Source organism: Notamacropus eugenii, chromosome 5 (assembly GCF_028372415.1).
Source record: "Notamacropus eugenii isolate mMacEug1 chromosome 5, mMacEug1.pri_v2, whole genome shotgun sequence".
Lineage (NCBI taxonomy): Eukaryota > Metazoa > Chordata > Mammalia > Diprotodontia > Macropodidae > Notamacropus > Notamacropus eugenii.
In genome coordinates this window covers 130797302-130816526 of record NC_092876.1, presented here as the reverse complement: position 1 = coordinate 130816526, position 19225 = coordinate 130797302, and positions in this window count along the sequence as shown.

The window sequence follows — 19225 nt, the reverse complement described above, 5'->3', positions numbered from 1 at the left end:
AATAGCTGACCTTTCTATTGAACCTTTAGGTTTCCAGAGGGCATGACTGACATAAAGTATCTCGTTTGAGCTCATGACAGCCCCATGAGAAGGTTAAATACTCCTCCTCCCATTTTACAAATGAGGAAAATAAGGCTCAGAAATATTAAATGACTTGCTTATAATTACACAAGCTGGTAAATACCAGAGTCATGTTTCAAACCTAGGACTATGTTGACTTTAGTCCAGAGCTCTTTCTACTAGCCTATGCTGCCTTCTATAGAAACAGGAAATACATGAATAAAAAGCAAAAGCATGAAATGCATGATAGCATGAAACAGTATAAATAACAAAGGAATCAAGTAATTAAAATTATTCTTAGACCAGGACATGGAGACTTCAATTGGTGATGTTACCGTATGGTGGCCAAATGTATATCCCTCTGGGAAATGTGATCCAATGAGTAATGCTTTCTTAGCCCCAAGAATCATGGGAAATGAAGTCCTAAGTGCATGTCTGCTACATGTAAAAATACTTTATAGACTCAAAAGCAGTAAAGATACCTTCTGTGCACAAGTCCTTGTCCTGGGCCTTTAGAGACAGTAATAGATATGGAATAGGCCATCTACCAGGGAGGAAGAGTGTAAAAACACACACACACATGTATGTGTCCATATTTTACACATGTGCACAAGTATAAACACATTTATATACATATATGTACATGTATATATCATGACATATATACGTATGAAGCGGAAATCTAAGACTAGGAGGCCTGGACAATAAGAATTCTGTGAGATCCCTGTGGTTTGATAGAATTAAACAAGATTTCCATGAGGCAAAACTTGAGGTGAGCCTAGAAGGACAGGGATGATAATGTGGGTGGTTCTCATTTTAAGAAAACTGAAACTCCAAAATCAGCGCTCTCTAAGCAGTTTAATAATTGAGAATTACTTGCTTTGTAGGATGAGTCTTTGGTTGAGCAGGGGATCATCCCAAAGGCATTTAAATAACTAAATTTCCCAGACATTAATGTAGTGTTTCATTTTCCACTGAGAAATAGCTTTGTGGAGTCATCTAGCTGTGGACAAAGAGTATGATGTGCCTTTTGACCCCACCTACAGGAGACAGTAACTCAAGAGACCCGTGAGAGAGAGCCCATCTGTTGTCCAGGAGAGTTCACCCAGAATTCCTCGTTTCTGAAGTCTGGGATGACACCAACCTTCTTCCTTCTTCTTCCCACCAATCTATTCCAGTTCTAGGTCAAGGGCAAATGTCCAGAAACTTGAAGGATGATGGGCCTAAAGACCCATTTGTAATGGCATCCATGGTAAAATGGTGCCAAGCCAGGGAGGTTCCCAGGACAGTGTAGTCATTGAGATGTCTGATGAAGTGGAGTAGTGACAGGATACTTGTATATCAGGCGCTGTGCTAAGCACTTTACAGTTATTATCTCATTTCATTCTCACAACAGTCCTTTGAGGTAGATGCTTTTATTATCTCCATTTTACAGATTAGGAAACTGAGGCAGATAGAAGTTAAATGACTTGCTCAGAATCACACAGCTAGTAAGTGCCTGAAGTTGGCTTTGAACTCAGGTCTTCCTGATGCCAGGCTCAGGGCTCTATCTACCGTGTCACTTAGCTGCCCCTAGATAGAAAGATGTGATAGAGAAATGATGATAGAACTAGAAAGACAAGTGCCAACAGAATAAGAAAACAAAATGACTGAGTCAGACGGTGAAGGAGACAGGCAGAGACAAACAGTAAGCAAGTCCAGGAAGTAGGTGATGTTGGCAAGTGGTGATAGAGATAAGAGGGAATAAAGACAATTAATCAATCAATGAACATTTATTAAGAATCTACTGTGCCAGATGCTGTGCTAGGTACTAATAAAAAAACAGAAATGAAGCAGTCTCTACCTTCAAAGATTTAGCATCCCAATAGGGGAGATGACGTATATATGTGTGTGTATACACATACACATACACACACACATATATATGTGTATATATATATATATTATATATATACACACACTCACACACACACATACAGGCACACAAAAATAAATTCATGGTAATTGGGAGGGTGGGATGGAATCAAAGAAGGCTTTGTATAGAAGGTAGCATTTGAGCTGAGCCTTGGAGGAAACGAGGCATTATAAGAGACAGAAATGATATGGGTGTGGATTCCAAGCATGGAGAACTACAGAGATGAGAGACGGAATTCCATTTATGAAGCACAGCAGGCGGGGCAGGTTGGCTAAACAGCATGGTTCATGAAGCATAATAATATATAATATATAATATATAATAAAGCTGAAAAGGTAGGTTGGGTCCAGGTTTGGAAGGGCTTTAAATGACTAAATGAGGAATTAATATTTGATCCTAAGGCAACAGGGAATCCCTGGAGTTTATTGAGTAGGGGATCATCATTGTCAGTTCCGCATTTAATGAAAATGACTTTGGAAGCAGTGTGTGATTGGAACGATGAGAGATGAGACAGAAAGAGCATTTAGAAAGCTGTTACAATAGTCTGGGTGGCAGGTGATGAAGGGCTCCCCTAGAGCTGTATGAGTGGAAAAAAGGTGACCAATGTGAGACATGGTGCGCAGGTAGAATGGATGTGATTTGTCAATCAACTGGAGGTGATGGACAAAGGAGAGTGCTGGCACCAAGGTTATGAATGCGGGTGACTGGGAGGATGGTAGCATCTTTGACAAAAATAATGAAATTTAAAAGAAAGGTGGGTTTGGGGGTAAAGATAATGAATTCCGTTTTGGACGTAGTCAGCTTGAGACAAACAAACAGATGGAGACCAGTCGCCCAAAACAATGGGGCTCTTGGAAGCCTCCTCGGAAATGACAGTTTCACTGTCAACAGTGCTCTGCCTTGAGGAGTCTGAAGCAGAAATCCAGAGCTAGAAACTTGTACCATTGTGCCCTCTAGTGGCTATATCTACTCACTGGACGGTTGAGAAAAATCTGGCTTTATTGAGTGGGGGATTTACCCTTATCTTGGTTGTTCCTGATCTTTTTCTCACTGTCTAAATGCTGGGGGAGGAAAAAACAAACTTTTCTAAGAATGAGAGCTCCCCCAAAGAGCACTCCAGTGGGCTGCCTCAGGAGCTTGTGAACTCCTCATTACTGCATATGTTCAGTGGAAGGCTGGATGACCACTTGGGGATAAAATGAGGAAATATAGGTTCATAGGTTGGACTAGAGGCCCTGTAAGGTTCCATCCACCTCTGAGATGCCTATATTTTGAGAAAGAACATTGAAAAACTGGACTGTGAGAATCAGTCAAATGACATTAAAAAACTGGGGGTGAGGGAAGTCTGTGAAGATTTCACCCCAGAGGGCAGAGCTAAGAACAGTGTGGCGAAGCTACAGAGAGGCAGATGTAGGATCAATGTAAGGAGTTTTACTAACACTTTTTGGTGGTTTAGTTCAGTCGTTTTCAGCTGTGTCTGACTCTTTGTGACCTTACTTGTGGTTTTCTTGGAAAAGATACTGGGAATGGTTTGCTATTTCCTTCTCCAGCTTATTTTATAGATGGGGAAACTGAGGCAAACAGGGTTAAGTGACTTGCCCAGGGTCACAAGCTAGTAAGTGTCTGAAGCCTGATCTGAACACTTATAGCTGTCGTAACATAGAACAAGATGACTGGGGTAGGGATGGTGAAAAGGAAGTGATGAGTTTCCCATTACTAGAGATCTTCACCAAGAGTCTAGATGATCATTTTCTTGGGGGACACAATGAGGGAATTCCTGCTCAACTATGGATTGGGCTAGATGTTCTCTAGTGGGATTTAGAGTTAGAGAACCTGTATTTGGATCCTGGCACTGCCTTCACCTCTTTGGGTCTCAGGTTTCTCATCTGTAAAATGGATTGGAGGTGGTGGTGGTGAACTAGACAACCTCTAAGGTCCCTTACACCTATGAATCTATGATTCTATATCTGCAATTCTATGATTCTGAGTTTCTGCATGATTTTTCATTAGTATGCTGGTACATGTTTAAAAACTGGCTTTCAGGGGAGAAATGTCTACTCAACACATTTAAGTGTAATCTACCATATTAACGTTTTCTGTATCACTTTCTCAAGTCCAGACAATCCACAAAGTAATAAATCAGACTCTGACTTGTAGCATTTACTGATTTTAGAGGTGTAAATAGTCACACGGAGAACTGAACGATGAGCTCTCCTGAGCTAGTATAGCTGGCTCCCACACACCCCTGACCCATCATCCCCTTTCTCTATCATGACTTACGTCTATCACACTTGGTCAATTCATTTAGGCCTCTGTGCTAATCATTTTGCTAGCTAGGTGGTACAGTAGATAGCAGGCCTGGAGTCAGGAAGACTCAAATCTCACCTCAGATTCTTATGAGCTATGTAGCCCTAGACAAGTCACTTAACTCAGTTTACCCTCAGTTTCCTCGTCTGTCAAGTGAGCTGGAGAAGGAAATGGTAAACCTCTCCAGTATATTTGCCAATAAAACCCCACATGGGTCATGAAGTTGGACACAACTGAACAACAAAGCTGATACTTTCATTTTTCTATTGTCCTCTCTGTAAGGTGATTCCTTAGGAATGTGTTTTTAAAGCTATTATCATAGACAGGAAGATTAGGAATAAAACGTGTCCAAGCCCACTTGAGAGAGGTCTGTGTGGACCTAGGGACTTTGAACCCAGTTTTTCTACAGTACTATAATGATAATGATGATTTATGTAGGGCTTTAAGATTTACCAAGAACTTTACAAATATCTCATTTTATCCTCGAGACAACTGTGAGTAGTAGGTGCTAGTATTGTTTCTGTTTTACAGATAAGAAACTAAAGAAAGTGGAGGGTAAGTGACTTGATTAGGATCACATAGTTACTAAGTATCTGAGACTGGATTCGAACTCCTGGTTCTAGGTCTAGCATTCTATCCACTACCCAACTAAATTATAGCAGTCTATTTGATAACTTGACTTTAATTCTTTTCATCTCAAGTTTGATAATATGCATCTATCACCTCCTAGTCGCAGAGCCCACAGTCTCTTAAATCCTTTCATGCCTTAACCTCAAGGAGTAGCTAACTGTAGCTGTGGGAGGTGGGAAAGGGGTGAGGGGTGTGTGTGTGTGTGTGTGTGTGTGTGTGTGCGTGTAGGGGAAGATTTGTGGGGTCCTTACGTTATACTCATGGCCAACTATTCTTCTAGACCATATATGGCTGGTACAAATTTCTGTCTTTTGCTATAGAAAAACCCCCACAACAATTTGGGGATCTTGTGCATGAGACTGTGAAGGTCAGGGCTCAGGGAAAGGAAGAAAAAAGAGGGGGACTCATTAGGGAGAAATTTCTGGAAGTGATAGATGTACATTACACAAATATTCTTATAGTTCATTTTGACAGTTTTTATTAGGCTTATTTGACCAGCTTCTGGATTGCATTCATGTTTCCCCTAAGGTAGGACTCTCCTTACTCTCAAGAACCCTTAGGTTGGTCCCATCCATAGTCACACCTTTATATCAGGTTTTCACGAGGTGATAGACTCACAACTCTTTTCAAGGCATATTCAGCACAATGGAAAGAAGAAAGTGGTTAGAAGAAAGAAAGGGAAAGGAAAAGGAAAAAAGCAGGTGGTGTAACAGAAAGAGCTGTGGACTGGGCTTGGGTCCCAACCTATCCAGTGGTTTGTTTGTTTGTTAGTTGTGTGTGTGTGTGTGTGTGGGGGGGGGCATTGTATGTATTTCAAGAAGAATTTCTTTGCTTTGTTCTCTTCATGAATTTTCTTCCCTTTTGGTCTTCTGATTTGTGATCTATATCCTTATTTATTCCTTCTGTAATCTCTTTATATTTCTCACGGAGTTAAAACTTCCCAAGTACCAGTTTTGAGTTTTCTCTTCTAAAAATTTCTATTGACTACATAGATCTTGTCCCATCATCCCCTTAACTTTTTTCCCCTGTTTTGTCTCACTCTTAGCATTTTCAGTTCATGAGAGCAGTCATATGGATAGAAATATTATCCCATGGTAAAAAAAATACACAACGTGCCAAATTATTTGAGCCAGTTCTACCCCCTTCCCTGTCCAGGATCATTCTTCTCATTACCTATGGCATCTCACCTCTAGGTTCATCCCCCACCCTTCAACCTTTCTGGTACCAGGAGTTGCTGTTTCCCTTCTCCTGGGAAAGTTTCTTCCCGGTACATACTTCTCGCTCAGATTAGAAGGTGATACCGGCCTCCTCGTTCCTCTCACAAGACTCTCCATCTCTAGACTTCAGTCATTTTCTCTGTTGATTTTTCTGTTTGTGCTCTAGGTTTTTAATTGGATTTTCTTCCTCTCGAAATCTTTGGTGTTTCAACCTTTTATCCTTATATTCCTCTATTACTCATTTTATGACTCCTCTCTATTTTGATGGTGGGCGTATGCTAAGGGTTGCTGAAGCCAATACCTAGCCTGTCTAACTATACCGTCATATAATACATATGTATATGCTTTTTTTTTTGCCTGCTTGTTGTGCTATATAATAATAAAGGACTTATTTGTACTAGCCTCTCAAGTACCAGTGTTTTTGCTTAACCCAATCTGTGAGGTCAAATAAAGCAGTTCTCCTATCTTGTGAATGGCATAGGTGTGAGGTGCTACAGCAGTTAAAAGAGGAGATAGCTTTCAAACACAGCTTTTGGCTGTAAGCCTCTCGGTAGCATCATATGACTCCAATGAAGTATGGGGAAGGACAAGTCCTTCTCTACCCTGGTATGGCAACCTTACCCACAAGGTAGGTAGAGCAGGTGGCTTCAACAAGGCTGAGCTTTTGCTAAGGCCCCTGGCTTTCTTTGCCTCTTGTGTTTATTTCTGACCTTTGGCAAATGAGTTGAACGTGTCCAGAATTAGAGGTGATTTTATAAGTTTAAATGGTTGGTGTTTGGAGCTGAATGGAGGCAGGGGGCTGTCCCTAGCAACAAACTACTCTAGTGCTCTTGGAGAGGAAGGCCATGGACAAGAAGAGGACTGACCCAAGCCTGGGAAACAGGCAGATGTATTAGCAGATGTACCAGGAATTGTTTGGACAGTGCAACTACTGAAATGAAATGTAAAATGGATGATTGGCAATACTATAAATTGTTTTACCTTCTAGTGAGGATTAACTATCAGCCTTCTGCCAGATTGTGATAGTAGTTATGTTACTGAATTCTATTCTAATCATTCTGTTAATGCGAGATATGATTCTTTAATACTTCATATTCTTTTTTTTTAATTTTTTAAAAAATTTATTTATTTAAGTTTTCAACATTCATTTCCACAAAATTTTGGGTTCCAAATTTTCTCCCCATTTCTCCCCTCCCCCACCCCTAAATGCTGAGCATTCTAATTACCCCTATCACCAATCTGTTCTCCCTTCTAACATCCCTCCCTTCCTTTATCCCCATCTTCTCTTTTGTCCTGTAGGGCAAGATAAATTTCTATACCCTATTACCTGTATTTCTTATTTCCTAGTTGCAAGAACAATACTCAACAGTTGTTCCTAAAGCTTTTGAGTTCCAACTTCTCTTCATCCCTCCCTCCCCACCCATTCCCTTTGGGTAGGCAAGCAGTTCAATATAGGCCATATCTGTGTAGTTTTGCAAATGACTTCCATAATAGTCGTGTTGTGTAAGACTAACTATATTTCCCTCCATCCTATCCTGCGCCCCATTGCTTCTATTCTCTCTTTTGATCCTGTCCCTCCCCAAGAGTGCTTCCTCCTCCCACTGCCCTCCCTTCCATCATCCCCCCCACCCTGCTTATCCCTTTCTCCCCCACTATCCTGTATTGTAAGATAGGTTTTCATACCAAAATGAGTGTGCATTTTATTCCTTCCTTTAGTCGAATGTGATGAGAGTAAGTTTCACATTTTTTCTCTCACCTCCCCCCTTTTTCCCTCCACTGAAAAGTCTTTTACTTGTCTCTTTTATGAGAGATAATTTGCCCCATTCCATTTCTCCCTTTCTCCTTCCAATATATTTCTCTCTCACCCCTTAATTTCATTATTTTAAGATATGATCCCATCCTATTCAATTCACCCTGTGCTCTCTGTCTCTCTCTCTCTATGTGTCTATGTGTGTGTGTGTGTGTGTGTGTGTGTTTGTGTGTGTGTAATCCCACCAACTATCCAGATACTGAAAAAAGTTTCAAGAGTTACAAATATTGTCTTTCCCTGTAGGAATGTAAATAGTTCAACTTTAGTAAGTCCCTTATGACTTCTCTTTGCTGTTTATCTTTTCATGCTTCTCTTGATTCTTGTATTTGAAAGTCAAATTTTCTTTTCAGTTCTGGTCTTTTCATCAAGAATGCTTGAAAGTCCTCTATTTCATTGAAAAACCATTTTTTTTCCCTGAAGTATTATACTCAGTTTTTCTGGGAAGGTGATTCTTGGTTTTAGTCCTAGTTCCTTTGACTTCTGGAATATCATATTCCAAGCTCTTCGATCCCTTAATGCAGAAGCCATTAGATCTTGTGTTATCCTGATTGTATTTCCACAATACTTGAATTGTTTCTTTCTAGCTGCTTGCAATATTTTCTCCTTGACCAGGGAACTCTGGAATTTGGCCACAATGTTCCTAGGAGTTTCTCTTTTTGGATCTCTTTCAGGAGGTGATCTGTGGATTCTTTCAATATTTATTTTGCCATCTGGTTCTAGAATGTCAGGGCAGTTTTCCTTGATAATTTCATGAAAGATGATGTCTAGGCTCTTTTTTTGATCAAGGCTTTCAGGTAGGCCTATAATTTTTAAATTGTCTCTCCTGGATCTATTTTCCAGGTCAGTTGTTTTTCCAATGAGATATTTCACATTATCTTCCATTTTTTCATTCTTCTGGTTTTGTTTTGTGATTTCTTGATTTCTCATAAAGTCATTAGCCTCCATCTGTTCCATTCTGATTTTTAAAGAACTATTTTCTTCAGTGAGCTTTTGAACCTCCTTCTCCATTTGGGTAATTCTGCTTTTTAAAGCATTCTTCTCCTCATTGGCTTTTTGAACCTCTTTTGCCAATTGAGTTAGCCTATTTTTCAAGGTGTTATTTTCTTCAGCATTTTTTTGGATCTCCTTTAGCAAGGTGTTGACCCGTTTTTCATGCTTTTCTTGCATCTCTCTCATTTGTCTTCTCAATTTTTCCTCCACCTCTCTCACTTGATTTTCAAAATTCTTTTTGAGCTCTTCCATGGCCTGAGCCCATTGAATATTTACTTTGGATGTTTGGGATATAGAAGCCTTGACTTTTATGTCTTTCCCTGATGGTGAGCATTGTTCTTCCTCATCCGAAAGGGTGGGAGAAGATATCTGTTCACCAAGAATGTAATCTTCTATAGTCTTATTTTTTTCCCCCTTTTTTGGGCATTTTTCTCAGCCAGTTACTTGACTTTTGGGTCCTTTGTCAAGAGTAGGGTATACCCTGGGAATCTGTAAGATTTTAGTTCCTCCAAGGTGGAACAATCAAGTGTGTACTGGTCTGGGTGCAGAGAGGAATTTTTGTGCCCAGAATCTTAGCAGGGTTTCCTCTCCACAGTCATCTGGTCTTCAGTTCCACCAAGTCAGCACTGGGGGCTGATTTTCAGATAAGATGGATGGGCAGGGCCACCATTCAGTGTGAGACAAAGACCATCTCCCCTAGGGCCTCCATACAGGACGGAGACAAGAATCAGCTCCTCAGTGCCCCCAGGATTTTTATGATCCAACAGTGGATCTAGCTGCTGTGCCTTTGATGTGGCCTCTGAGGCGGCTGCCTGCTGGCGGAGCTATGGGAAGATCCTTTTCTCTTCCCAGCCAACTGAAAAAACCCTGTCACTGACCTTTGGCGCCTGTGGGTCGAGGAATCTGGGAACCGCTGCTACTGGGACTGGGGATTCTGTGACTAGAGATTCTGCCCCTGAGGGCTGTTGCACTGCGGGCTAGAGATTCTGCCCCTGAAGGCTGTTGCACTGCGCGGCCAAGATTGAGCTGGGCTCTGCTCAAAGACCAGTGCAACAGACGTTTCCATGGGTCTTTCAGGTCACCCTGGGCTGGAAATCTTCTCCACTCTGTTGTTCTTCACTTCTGCTGCTCCAGAATTTGTTGAGAGTCCCTCTCTCCAGGTTTTTTATGGGCTGTGTGGGGAGATCCTGCATATGTGTGCCTTTCTACTCTGCCACCTTGGCTCTACCCTTCATATTCTTTATGTAGATAAATTATCTGTCTCATACCCTGATTCATATTGCACAATGAGAATCTTACAGATGATTTTGCAATTCCCACAAATCTTCCCCTACACATACTCATCCCTCACCCCTTTCCCACCTTCCACAGCTACAGTTAGATATTCCTTGGGGTTAAAGCATGAAAGGATTTGAGAGATTTGTGGGCTCTGTGACTGGGAGGTGATAGATGCATATCACCAAACATGAGATAAAAAGAACTAAAGTCAAGTTATTAAACAATTTCTTCCAAAATTCCTAGTGTAGGGGTATTGGAGGGGACAAAATGAGACCCTCAAGTAATTGAACATTGAACAAAGGAGGTTTAGTTTGCCCCAACATAGCAAGCTTATGCTGTAAGGGCACAGTGATACTTATTGTAAGCTTTGGTAGGTGCAGCCTTGCTGCCTCCTCACAGAAAAGTGTCTGATCAGCAGGGTATAGTATTCATGCAGCTGTTCAGTTATTTTAATCATATCCTACTCTTTGTGACCCCATTTAGGTTTTTTTTTAAGCAAAGATACAGAAGTGATTTGATATTTCCTTCTCCAGTTCATTTTACATATGAAGAAACTGAGGCAATCAGGATTAAGTGACTTGCCCAGGGCCATACAGCTAGTAAGTGTCTTAGGCTGAATTTTAACTCAGGTCTTCCGGACTCCAGGCTGGATGCTCTAGCCACTGTGTCATCTTGTTACCCCACTTAGTCTTAGATAACCTCCAAATCTAAGAGGTCTAGACTCTAGGTAGCTGAGACTTTTTATACCTCTAGATGACCAGGAAATTTCCTGTATCAGGAAAGCTGAGGTCAATCATATCTAAGGGCCAGCTTCATTCTAGGTCTATCTCATGTTGACTGGGGGAGAGGAGACTAAATCTATTACAAAATGAATACCTGAATATATCTATAGGACATGGAAGGGAAAGGGTCCTAGCCTCTTTGGCCCTTCCTCTGTACCTTCCACCCATTGTTTCTAGTTCTGCCCCCAAGGAGAACAAGCAATATAAATAGATAAATGGATGCATGAATAAATGAAGGCTAATCCCATATTTATATGATAGACCTTCAGATACTTGAAAACAGAATCTGAGACTTGGAAAGGACACCAGTGTCCATCTAGCCCAACCCATATATAGAAAGGAATCCCCACTGTAACATAGTTAACAAGTGGTCACTTTGGAGACCTCTAAGGAAGGGACCTCACTATCTCTCCAGGCATCCCATTGCACTATTGGATAGCTCTGATTGTTAGGGAGTTTTGTTATCATTGGGTCAAAATTTGCCTCTTGCAATTCCTACTCATTGCTCTTAATTCTGCCTTATGGGGCCAAATGGAACAATCCTATTATCACAAATTTAGAGCTATGTGACCTTGACTTCAGAGTTAACTGTTGGTCAACAATCCACAAGCAGTTATTAAGCACTTGCCACATGCCAGGCATTATATTGGGGATACAAAAAAACCACAATCCCTGTCCTCAAGGAGATTACATGCTAATGGGCAAGATGTGCCATCAGAGAACATCTAGTCCAACACTCTCATTTTACAGATGAAGAAACTGAGACCCAGTACAGTTGAGTGACTTGCCTAAAGTCATATGGATGGATTGTGATAGAGCCAAGATTTTAAAAATGGGACCTCAATTCCAAATCTAACACGCTGTCCTCTGCATGATAGTCCTTCAGATACTTGAAGGCAGCTACTATGTCAAACCTGAGTCTTCTCCAGGCTACAGCATCATAACCCTCCTAAGTTTTTTTTTCCGCTAATCTAGGTGAAACATACCTCCTTCAACTCATTCTGTTAGGACATGGACTTATCCTATCCCATAGAAGAGAACAGCAGCCTGTCTGCCTCACTAGCTCCTAAGCACCACATACCAGAAGAGGGCACTCTGAGATCAGACAAAAAGACCACTCATCTTGAACAGAATTTAGGAATGAAGAAAAAGGAAGAGGGAGATGATGAGCCCATATTTCCTGAACCCAGAGAGGAGAATGGGGGTATATGGATGTCTCATCCCTCCCCTAAATGTTCACTAAACTCAGGGTCTTGCCTCCAAACTAGTATCCTATTCATAGGACCCCACGGTCCTGACTATAGTCAGCAACATGGTATAAGGGAAGGAATCCTAGACTTAGTGCCCAAATTACCTGAGTTCATGGATCATTCTTCCTTCTTCTTGCTCATCTTTCTGACTTTCTTATTTCAGCATATCTCCAACCCCCTATGCTCGGAAGTCAACTGTGATTTCGCTCCTTCCAAATCTGTCCTTTGACAAATCACTAAATTTCCCTGAGCCTTAGTTTTCTCCTAAAATGGGGATAAGATTAGATTGTAAATTCCATGAGGTCATGTATCCCCAGCCTTAGCATAGTGCCTGGTTTATAGTAGGCACTTAATACATGTTTATTGATTGATTTGATTAATAATATTTGCAGTACCCACTCCACAGAGTTAACGTATTGGAAAAGAGCTTTTATAAGCAATAGAAATAATCTAAACCAGGGGTCCTTACCTTGAGTTTAAATTTTCTTAAATAACTATTTCAGTATAATTAGTTTCCTTTGCAGTCCTCCATATCTTATTTTATACACTTAAAAACATAATTCTGAAAAAAGGATCCATAGGCTTCACCAGACAGACAAAAGTGTCCATGACCCAAAAAACCCTGATCTGGTTCAACTCTTTGAAAATAGAGATGTTAGGTGCTTTGCTCACATGTAGCAGAGTCAAGATTATAGCCCAGGTCTTCTGATTTCAAACTTAGTACTTTTTTGAATGTAGAACATTATCTGATCATGTTAATTTTCTTTCTTTTTCTTCCTTCCTTTCCTTCCTCCTTCCTCTTTCTTTTTCTTTTTCTTTCTTTCTTTCTTCCTTCCTTCCTTTCTCTCTTTCTTTCTTCCTTCATTTGCTTCTCTTTTCTTTCTTTCTTTTGTTTGTCTAGACTTTTGATTTCATCAGTGTGGGAAATCCCTGTGTGGAAACTCTCCCACCTATGTAGATCGGCAACTGGTCTGTAACTTGTCATCTTAAAGAGTTATCTAGAAAACAGAAATTAAGTAACTTATCCAAGAGTCATATAGTTAGCAGCATGTATCAGAGACAGGACTTTCATTCAGGGCTTGCTAAGTCCAAGGTCTCATCTCTATCCTCGACACCAGATGGCTGCCCTTCACTCATTTCAAATTTTAAATGTTGGTTGAATTGTGAGATGCTTTGCTTAATGGTTAGAGAACCTATTTCTGAGAAGAGAAACTGTAGAATTTCCAAGACTTGATTACTGGTTGGATGAAGGTATGATGGGAATGAGTTCTAAATTTCCCCCTACCCCTGCACTCTCCCCTCCCTAAGATAGTATACAATCCAACGTACATTACACATGTATGATCATATTAAACACATTTCCACATTAGTCATGTTGTAAAAGAAGAATCAGAACAATAGGGAAAAACCATAAGAAAGAAAAAACAAAAAACAACAACAAAAAAGAGAAAATAATATGCTTCGATCTGCATTCAAGACTCCATATTTCTTTCTTTGGGTGTGGATAGTGTTTTCCATCATAAGTCTTTTGGGATTGTCTTAGATCATTGCCGTGCTCAATAGAGCTAAGTCTATCAACACTGGTCATCCCACAATGTTGTTGTTACTGTGTACAGTGTTCTGATTCTGCTCACTTCACTCACAAAAAGAGCTGCTGTAAATATTTTTGTACATGTGGGTCCTTTTAAAAGTGAAGTTTTGACCAGGTCAAAATGTACCCCCCTCTCCCTACTTCCCTCCCCTCTCCATTTTCCTTCCCAATAAAGTTTAGTGGCTTCCTATTTCCTCCAGGATCAAATATAAAATCCTCTATTTGTTTTTTTAAATTGATACCATTTAAAAAATTAAAAACATTTAATTGATGTCTTTTTTTACATTACCAAAAATTTCCCCAGAATCTCTCCCCTCCTCCTCCTCTCAGAGAGCCATCCCATATAGGAAATAATAATTTTAAAGAAAAAAAAATCAGCAAAACTGATCAATACATTGAAAAAGTCTGAAAATATGTGCAATCTACCATACTCATAGATCTTCCACTTCTAGAAAGGGGTAAGGTGGGGCTTCTCATTTCTTCTTTTGCGCCACGCTGACAGTCTTTGTAATTTTGTAACATTCACTTTTGATTATTTTGAAGTTGTTCTTTCCATGTACGTTGTTGTAATCATTATGTATATTGTTTTCTTGGCTCTGCTTACTTGACTTTGCATCAGTTCATAAAGATCTTTTCATACTTCTCTGTATTCATTATATTTCTTACAGCACAGTAACATTCCATTACATTCATGTACCACAATTTGTGTATCTAGATTAGCTACCTAGTCAGTGCATATCTACTTTGTTTCTAATTCTTCGCTATCACAAAAAGTGCTGCTAGAAATATTCTGGTGTATATGGAGACTTTCTTCTTACCAATAGTTTCCTTGGGGTATAAGCCTACTAGTGGAATCTCTAGGTCAAAGGTCATGGACATAGTTACTTTATTTGCATAATTTCAAATCACTTTCCAAAACTGACTTACACCTCAGACAATGGATGTATAGACCAATCTTCCTACATCCCTCCAACACTGACTATTCCCCTCTTTTGTCATCTTTGCCAATTTGAAGGTTGCAAGGTGAAATCTCTGTGTTCCTTTGATTCCCATTTCTATTATTAGTGAGTTGGAGCATTCTTTTATATGGTTGTTAATAGTTTGCAGTTTTTCTTTAGAAAACTGTTCATATTCTTTGACCACTTATTGGGGAATGACTTTTGTTCTCTCTCTCTCTCTCTCTCTCTCTCTCTCTCTCTCTCTCTCTCTCTCTCTCTCTCTCTCTCTCTCTCTCTCTCTCACACACACACACACACACACACACACACACACACACACACACACACACACACACACACATATCCCAAGTCTGAATCCAAGATGCACTATTTAACTGTGTAGTCTTGGAGAAGTCATGCAATCCCTCTGACTACCAGATGGCGCCATAGTGCAGAGTGCTGGCCCTGGAAATGGGTCTAGCTTCAGGTATTTACTAACTGTGTGACTTGCAGGGGTGGGGAACCTGTGGCCTCGAAGCCTCATGTGGCCCTCTAGGTCCTCAAGTGCATCCCTTTGTCAGAATCTAAATTTCAGAGAACAAATCCCCTTAATAAAAGGATTTGTTCTGTAAAATTTGGACTCAGTCAAAAGACCGCCCCCAAGGACCTACAAGGCTACATGTGACCTCAAGGCCCCAGGTTCCCCACCCCTTGGACAAATAACTTCACCTCTGTCTGCCTCAGTTTCTTCAACTACAATGGAGATGGTAGCAGCACCCACCTCCCAGGGTTCTTGTGAGGATAAAGTGAGTTAATATAGGTAAAGTGTTATATAACTACTAGCTAGCTATTATTATTCTTTGGGCATCAATTTCCTCATTAGTGAAATGAGGGGTTGAATTAGATGATTTTAAGGTCCCTGATTGCTCAAAATCCTGCCTATCATTGAATAAAATATAAGAACACCAGACTTAGCTTCAAGAAGCTTTGAATTTAGGCTTTGAGTTCTAGCTCTGCCATTTATTAGGCATGTGATCTTGGGCAAAGTCATTTAACTTCTGTAAAGAGGACTTAGTAAGCAGTTTCACTCCCTTTCTCATAGGGATATTATGAGGAAAGTGCTTTAGAAGCCTTAAAAAGCTATAAAAATGTGAACTAGTAGCTTTCTGTACATCTAGCTCCATATGTGTGCCAGTGTAGGGGGCATGACAAGAGCTGAAGGCATGTGTGTGGTGGTGGTCTCCCAGCTCCACCTGCTCTGATTTTAGGGGTAGGAATTTGTCTCCCTGTAGCTCCCCATGCAACAGCCCCAAGTTCTGCTCTCTGGGAGTACATAGAACAGGATTGCTCCCCCTGCCCTGGCATCACTTCTCAAATGCCTGAAGTCAAATCAAAAAGCATTTCTTAAGTGCCTAGTATGTGTATGACACTGTATTAAGTAGTGAAGACAGTTATCACATTCCCCTAACTGTTCTCTAAGCTGAATATAGTAACTTAATGTCTCTGAGCCTCAGTTCTTCATCTGTAACATGAGGTGCTTGGACTAGATGCTGTCCAAGGTTCCTGCCAACCTTCAATCTACGATCCTATGAACGCACATTTAGACAGGTGTCCCCTTAATTAGAACAAAGGATAACAACCAAATCCAGTGCACTCTGAAGCCCATACATTCCACATCATTAGGTCCCTACCCAAACTCCACGTAATGGCTCCTTTCGGGACCCTCCTGGCTTTAGAGTGATGATCATTAGTAACTGTTGCTCTTTCCCTCCCAGCTTGATTTACTTATTTTTTTCTTTTGCTCATTAAAGGGGTCATTCCCTGATTACTTCTTAAAGAGGCCTATTCACCAAATGGGCGTTACCTCACTGTAAGTCAGTGCCTCAATAGGCCCAGGTCTCCCATTGCATCCTGAACCATCTCCAGTCATCCTGATGAATATCTGGTCACTGGATCCAGATGGCTCTGGAGGAGAAGTGAGGCTGGTGACCTGCACACCCCTCCCTCACCTGAAACAAAGTCAAGGGCAAGTCATGTCATCATTTCTCTGATGGCATGGTCTTCTTCCAAAACGAGGAAGAACACAACCTGTGACTAGACTGAGCTGCCTGAGAGGGGACCCAGCTAGCTGAGGAGCTCAGCTTATCCTCTCCGTTCTGTCTCCCTCTCCCATTCCTTCTCCTCTGAAAAGGAAGGTAAATTTGGGTGGCCAGAGCCTACCCAGTTAACTTGGTGTTTACTGGCTACATGTCTTTCTTTCTTTTCCTTCCTTCTTTCCTTTTCCTCCTTGCTTCCTTCCTTCCTCTTTCTTTCTTTCTTCCTCCCTCCTTCCCTCCCTCCCTTTCTTCCTTCCTTCCTTCCTTCCTTCCTTCGTCAAAACCTTCAACCCACTATACTCTGAAGCCCATAGATTCAACAACATTAAGTCCCTGCCCAAGTTCCACTTAATGACTGTTCTCTGGACCTCCTGGCTTACAGTGATTATCATTAGTAACTGTTGCTCTTTCCCTCCCAGCTTGATTTACTTATTTTTTTCTTTTGTTCATTAAAGGGCCATTCCCTGACTACTTCTTAAAGAGCCCTATTCACTAAAAGGGCATTATCTCCCTCTAAGTGAGTACCTGAAAAGGCCAGCCTAAAAAGGCCAAGGTCTCCCACTGCATCTGGGGCCATCTCCAGTCATCCAGATGAATATCTGGTCACTGGATCCAGATGGCTCAGGAGGAGAAAGTGAGGCTGGTGACCTGCACAGCCCTCTCTCACCTGAAACAAAGTCAAGTGCAAGTCATGTCATCATTTCTCTGATGTCATGGTCTTCTCCAAAAACGAAGGATGAACACAGACAGACAGGTGTCCCAAAAAAATCTCAATACAATTTAAAACCTTAATTGCATTAAGATTTTTTAAGCGCCATGTATAGAGCTTTAAAGTTTGCAAGGTGCTGTACAGACATCTCATTTGAGTCTTACAGCAACCCAGTAAGAGTTCCCCATTTTACAGAGGAAATATTCCAAGATTTTTAAAACTGAGAAGAAAGGTCACACAACTAGGCAGAGGCAGGACTTGAACCCAAGTCTTGCCAACTCCAAATTCTGTACTTTATCCTACATAGCACATTGCTTCTTGGAGAAAAATCCCAGGTTCTTTCCACTAATACTCAAAAGTTTTGGTAGCTAATCTCTTTTCCATGGTAGCCCTCTTCTGCATATGCTCCAGTTTGCCAATGTCCTTAAAAGGTGTCCTGTAACTGAAAACAATACTTCAGCATGTGGTCCTGAGTGGGACAGAGGTCAGTGAAACTACTGCTTCCTTGAACATTAGGCTGGGTTTTAATTCATGCAACCTAAACTCTATGTAAGAGTCAGGTGATCCAGATTCTAATCCTGCCTGTACTATATTCCTGGGAGACAGTCTTGGTTACTCACTTTGACTTAGTTTGTCTATCTGTCAAATAAGAGGAATAACCCCTCAGCTCTACTTACTTATAGGGAGTTTTGATGGATCCAATGATAAGGCAAGTGAAAACAGATTTAAAAGGAATGAAGCATTACACAGACTTGAGGGATTGTTATTATTTTCTTTCCTTTTCTTTAAATTAATTTATTTAGTTTTAATTTTCAACATTCATTTCCATAAGGTTTTGAGTTATAAATTTTCTCCCTCTCCCTTCCTCCCACTCCCCAAGAGCACATGTAATCTGATATAGACTCTGATACACATTCTTATGAAATTTATTTTCACATTGGTCATGTTGTATAGAAAAATTAGAATGAATGGGAGAAACCATGAGAAAAAAACAAAACAAATAAAAGAGAAAGCAAACAGTACACTTCGATCTGCATTCAGACTCCATAGTTCTTTCTATAGCTGTGGAGAGCATTTTCCATCGAGTCTTTTGGAGCTGTCTTAGATCTTTGTATGATTGTTATTATTTTCAGCAGAAGATATTCCAGTAGCCCAGTCCGCTGATTCTCTCCTCTCTGCCTCCCCTTGTACCCCTAGTCTTCTTTTCCTTCACTGACTTGGTCATCAGTCCCTTGTCCTTCTGACCAATTTCTTGCTGGATGGTCAAAGGTGACACCTGGAAGCCTGGTGGGTAGGAGCATGGCCCTTTCCATTCCAAGATGATGTAACAGTAGAGGTGGTGGCCAAGGGCTTGTGGCCCAGTGTGCCCAATGGTTATCTCAGCTACTTGCTCTTGAGGCCCATGCTGGGGTTTCTAAAACTCTGGAGGTATATGATTGTATATTGTCCTTCTTCCCCCGTCTCATCTTCCCTAAGTACAGTTTTTTTTTGTTTTTTTTTTAATTTAACTTTTAACATTCATTTTCACAAAATTTTGGGTTACAAATTTTCTCCCCTTTTATCCCCTTGCCCCCCCCAAACACCAAGCATTGCCCCTATGACCAATCTGCTCTCTCTTCTATCATCCCTCTCTGCCCTTGTCTCCGTCTTCT